Raw genomic sequence first — 5929 nt, forward strand, 5'->3', positions numbered from 1 at the left:
GCTCCGCTTCCCTTCCCGCGGGTCCGGGCGGCGGCGCCAGCACCGGCTCGTCGCTCCGATCGCGGCTCCGTCCTCGCCTGGCGGCACTGGCAGCAGAAAGAAGGGCCGGTAAGATTCGCGTCCCACTGTCGCCTTTCTGGGGCCAGAGATCCCACTCCTGGGTCACCAGGGCAGTGCCGGCAGAGCCCAAGCCACATAGGGACTTCAGGGCTGCCAGCTGACTTGGGTGCAGCTCCATCTGTCCCCAAAGGCAGGAGGGCAGCTGGGGGCAGAGGCAGGACCCAAAGGGTCGCTTGTCAATCCAAGGTGCCCAACTCCTCCTGCTCCAGGGAGCCCCTGGCCACCAGCCTTCAGTGCCCTGGGACCTGGGTGCAATCTCTGTTGGGGCTCAGCACCCATCTCACCCCACTGCATATATGACATCTTCATCCATGGTGGCTTTCCACACCACCATCCCCTGTTACAGGAGAGGAGTGGGGAAAGCAACTGCCACAGCACTGCTTGCAGACCATCCTATTCCTACAGGATCCAGCTCTATGCCAAAATCCTGCCTGCACCACCCTCTCCAAGCCATAATCCTGCCTGTTCTCCCAGCACCCCAGGGCTGGGCAGAGTGGGGAGCATGGCAGGCACCCAGGAGGGACAATGAGCTGAGAGTCAACCACCTGGGGATGCAGAGCAAGGGGAGAAGTAGATGGCAGGATGGTGTTGTGGAAAGCTCTCCCACTGTCCAAAAAGCTGGGCTGCAAAGAGCTAGCATATTACCCTGGGTGTGCTAGAGGGGAAGAGCAACAAGTTGTGGGAAGGGATCACACATGCTGGCTATGGAAGATGGACACCAAGAAACTGCCTGGGATGCAGGTGGAAGCCACAGAAGTGATGTGAAGACCCTGAAGACAAAGGACTTAAGGAGCCAGGGTGACCTGGCAGAGAAGCCAAAGTGGCCAGAGGAGAGTTGCAGAGGCTGGATTTCCATGGGAAGAGGTGGCAGAACCAGCAGCTGAGGCCAGATACTCTTGTCTCAGGAACTGGCAATGTCGGCATGGGGTTCTTGCTGGAAATTCCCCAGCACGGAGCTGCTGTCGGGAGATAGTTCTGGCTGCCCATTCATCCCCATCACCCCAGGTAACCCTGCCTGGTTTACCTGTCGGGGTGGCTTTTGGCAGCGCGACCCCCAGCCCTGTGACAGCCACGGCCTGTGCCCAGGGTTCAGGCTTCCCCCGCGCAGCACTAGATGGTGCTGCAATACAGCAGAACTGCGCGGGGCGGGGGCCGCGCCCGCACCGGGGCGGGAGGACGCTGGGCTTGGGTCACCGCGCTGGCCGGGGACACCAGGAGAGCCACGGCGGGCCCGGCCGGCCCCGTGACAGGCTGTTGTGACATCCTCTCTGCCCCAGGAGAGGAGCAGCCCCTGCGCTGGACGTGCTGAGCCCGCAGGGACACCGGCAGGCACAGGGTCAGCACCGGGGCTGCTCCTGCCTCCGGGTGAGCTGTCCCAGCAGCTCCCACAGCCTCCCGCACCTCCGTGCCTCACACTTGCCTTCATCCCTCCTTGAGCCCTGCCCCAGCCGAGCTGGGGGATGCAGAAGCAGCCTCGAGAGCCCAAGGCCATGGCTCACAGCCTGGTGGGGGTCTCCAAGCCAAGCACAGCCCCCAGCCCACCCTGCGGGGTGCCCTGTGACCACCCCGTTGGTGCAGCACAGGGGCAGAAAGCAACTCCAGTGCCTGCACTCCTCCTGTGCTTGCCCCTTCCCATGGCCCCACAGCCCTGCTCCTGCCTGCTGCTCTCCCGCCAGCAGACGTGGCCTGGAGCTCCAGCCTGGCTCCCACAGTTCATCCCAGGGACAGGCCTTTTTGCTGGAAAGTGTCCCCAGGGAGGCAGCACATCCTGGCCTTGTAGGGGATGAGCAGGGCTAAGAGGGATTTGCCCTGGGGATAGGGAGCCAGCCTCCCCACTGGGCAGGGTTTGGCTTGCCAGGACTCTGCAGATGGGTGCACCCCACAGCAGATCCAGCATGCTCTGAGCCCTTGTGCTCCCTTTGGGGCCTTGTGTGGTGATGGAGACAACCCCAGGCAGGTTCAACAGGCTCCTTGCCACTCCAGCCAGGAAATTTGGAGCCATGTCCCTTCCCTGCCAGTGGATCAGGGGGCTGGCAGTGCTCACGCTGCCTGGCAAGGGGTAGGTGACTCACACTGGCTGTGGGTTGTCCTCCTCAACATTGCCCGTGGGCCAGCCAAGCATCCTGGTCTCCAGCTTTAGGCACAAGATGCATCACCTCTTGCACCTTCTGCCCCAAGTCATGAAATAGGGGTGCTGGCTTCCAGCTCCCCAAAAGACCAGGACTGGGAACTTGGCTCTGCCTGCAGCAAAGGAGAGGGGGGCAGAGGGGTGCCCCAAGCCAGGGGGAAGACACACATCCCTGCCTGGCACCCAGGGAGAGACAGAGCCCCTTGCCCAGCTGCCCTACTGCATTCTTTGGAAAGGGAAACAAGAGCCTCTCCAGGTCCCCATCTGCTCTGCAGCATGGTGCTTGCTGCTTCCTCCCAGGGCTTTTCCTGGATCACACATAGTGTGGCACTGTAGTGGGGCCCTCCAAGCCCCACCACCCCCCACCCCTCCCTCTGGGGTTGTCACAGTTTGACTCAGGTCCGACAACAATGCTCTCGATCCCCCCTCCCCCCAACCCAGATAGGGAAGGAGAGAGAGAAAAAGAGAGAGACTTGGCTGGATTGAAAACTAAACTACACAGCTTTAATTAAAACACTAATGAATCATACAAGAAAATATATACAATTATGTACAGATATGTTCAGGAATGGGCAAAAGCCTCTCGCCTCCCCCCACCCCAGCAACTCCCACAGCACTTCCCTGAACTGGGAAGAGTCCCGAGGAATCCCGGAGCTGCTGCTGGAGAAAGAGCAGAGAGTTATGGGGGTCACAAGAGATCAAGCCTGAGGATCGACGGTGATGGATGAACAGAGTCCTCCCCGGACACCGGCCATGGACCGAAGAGAAGGGGAGAAGAAAGAAGGAAGGAAGTTGTCTTCTGTGATCTCTGACCTTCCTCTGAGCTTACGTAGATATATGGAATGGAATATCTTTGGCCAATTTTGCTGTCTGTCTAACTCAGCCTCCTACAGGGGGGGGTCACAGATCTCCCCATAGTGTCTGAGCTGGCAGAGTGCAGGTGCAGCCTTGAAGCCTCAGTAGTTAGAAAAACATTCCACTGTCTTATCAGCCTAGCAGAACACACTGTTGCTAGCTACAAGAAAGCTTACTGAAGGAAAAAAAAAAATCAGTAAAAAGAAAAATTGGCTTCATCCTGGCTCAAACCAGGACAGGGGTTCACCAGGGGGACGGGCCCCGGGGCATGTGGCAGCCAGGTATGAGACAGATCTCCCACATCTGCTCTGCAGCATTGACTGGGCTTTCCTACCTGCATCAGACAGCAATTTGGGCAAGGACACAAACATCCCTTCACCACCTAGCAGGCACATCTTTGCTATGCGGGATGGGCCAAGACCAGCCATAGGCCTCAGGCTTCCCCAGCTCACTCCTGAGGGGTCTGCTCCCCTGGGACACCTTGCACCTCAAGCCAGATGGGAATAGCTCTGCCAGAGGAGCAATTCTGCATGTCTTATTTTCTACAGCAACAGCTTTCTGTGTCTGTGGTCGTGAGGAGTTGTGCCTGGAAGGCAGTTTCACTCATCAGACCCATAAGTAGATGCCAATTAATTGCTCAGGCACAAACTGCACCAGTAGCCTCAGCCCATGTCTAGTTTGGACTCCAAGTCCTGCGTTGACCACAAGCAGGTTCTCCACCAACCCCTCAAGGTGCTAGAAATTTCATGAAGGTCAAGACTCAAGAAGTTTTAGATGAGGCTGACTGAAAGCTACAGCTGGTACAAGATGGACTTGAGCCGACGAAACAGGTCCTAACCTACCACAGGCAGGTCAGGACTGGAGATAGGTCTGCTGGTCCATACCCAGTCCAGTTGCCCACTGGGCACAGGCTCAGCCCCACCCACTGGTTGTGCCCTTTGGTAGCTCTCCCATCGTGGTGCATGTCAGGCCAGGCAGCTGGAAGTTGCTCTCAATTCACCCAGTTGTTCAGCCATAATCCAGGACACCATCCTGCCAGCTAAGGCCCAGTCACAGCAGAGCCCTCAGGAAGGGCTGCCCTTGGTCCAAGTGGCCACCTGTGCACACTGGCACCGCCTAAGTCCGTCCAGGCTTGCCCAAGGCACCCCACAGCTCTCCCAACAGGTACATTTGGGAGCTACCTGGGCTGTCTTTGGTGCCCAGCAGCCAGCTATTGCATCCCAGAACAGCTTCAGATGTTCAGCCTCAGTGGTCTCGAAGACCAGAATGACCAGCAGTCCAACCAGGGGTCAGTTTGCCCATGATGCACGGGCCACGTCTGTAGGCCAAGGGCAGCACAAGCAGTGCTGGCAGGTTGTAGCTGAACGTGCAACTTTTGAAGCCCTGGGTGGGGGGGCCTAACACCCCAACACCTGATGGCCACGTGCTCTTCACCTTCAGGCCTGTGGCATCAGCCCCCCACGGAGCCTGGTCAGCAGGTGGTGGTGGAGATGGTCTTCATGGCACCAGTGACTGGCTGGGACTCCAGAGGTGCCAGCAGACAGGCCACTGGCACAGGGCTGGCTCACCAGGGACACCACTGCCTTCAGCTGGCACGACTCCTGCACAGCCTCCTGCTGAGGGGGACCTGCTGCTCTCAGTCCCCATCCCCAGACATTATCCAGGGAAGCATCTTCTAATCACCCAGAATGCCCTGGGCAGCATCAGGCACCAAAGGAGATAAAGAGCCACCTCCAAGCCTTCCAGCACCTCCCAGACAGGCAGCCCTTTGAAAGACCCACCACTCCACCACCCAGAACAAGCAGAGCCCTCCGCTGAGGTGTCTTTATACCCCTTGTTGGGGTGTGGCTGCCCCTGATTGGCTGGGGCAACTAACAGGTGGCAACTCTGGATTGGCTGGGAGCTGCATCCCTCGCCCTGTGATTGGTGAGCTGCTGCTGCCGAGGGCGGGACAGCAGCAGGGCCAGGTGGCAGCACATGGTTGGCTGGGGGGGAAGAAGGTGGCAGAGCGGGATTGGTCGGGCCTGGGTGTTGCTTTACTGTGGTTGGTGGAGACAGCAAGAGGGCGGGAGGGGGGTGGGGACAGACATGGGGGATGGGTGGTAGTGTGGTCCCCGCCATGGCCCATGCACTGAGCTGTGACCGGTCTCAGCCCCAGAGACAGGACCAGCCCGTCCCTGCCCCACCTCACACCTGGGCAGCACCTGCCCTCTGCACCCAGGACATGGGAGCAGTGGGGACCCGCCAGACCCCCCCGGGACCCAGCTGTGACTGCAGGTCGGTACCCATAGGGGGTAGAAGCAGGGTGCAGAACAGCAGGGCTGCCCTGCACAGCTGGAAGGGAAGGAGCAGGGCTTGGCCTCTCCACCACCAGCAGCCACAGGGCTCACGGCAGCCAGGCAAGGACCAGGAGCTGTGGGCTCCCCTGCCTGCCCCCTCCTGTTTGCTCCATGCCCTACCCATCACCAGCCAGCCCAGCTGGGAGCTGCCTCTGGATTTTCCCCACAACCCCATCCCAGCCCAAGGAGGACCCCACAACCCATGACCCCCCACTTTTGGGTGACTGGAGGCCATAGGACAGGCCCTGCTCTGCAATGGGGACAGCAAGGTGGCAACTCCTCCAAGATCCCCCCATGGGGATCTTGGCTCTTGTCCAGCTGTGTGCAGGGTCCCCACGTCTCAGTGACACATGGCACCTGCTCTCTCCTCAGCTGCAGAAACCTATTTGAATAATTTGCCTTGCAAATCCATGAGCAGCAGCTTGAATCTCACATCACCAGAGACCACTGAGGTGCACAAGCCACTGGCAGGGGGGGGGGGGGGGGG

The sequence above is a fragment of the Chaetura pelagica genome, unplaced genomic scaffold, assembly GCF_000747805.2.
Source record: "Chaetura pelagica isolate M959 unplaced genomic scaffold, ChaPel_1.0 scaffold20, whole genome shotgun sequence".
Taxonomy (NCBI): Eukaryota; Metazoa; Chordata; class Aves; order Apodiformes; family Apodidae; genus Chaetura; species Chaetura pelagica.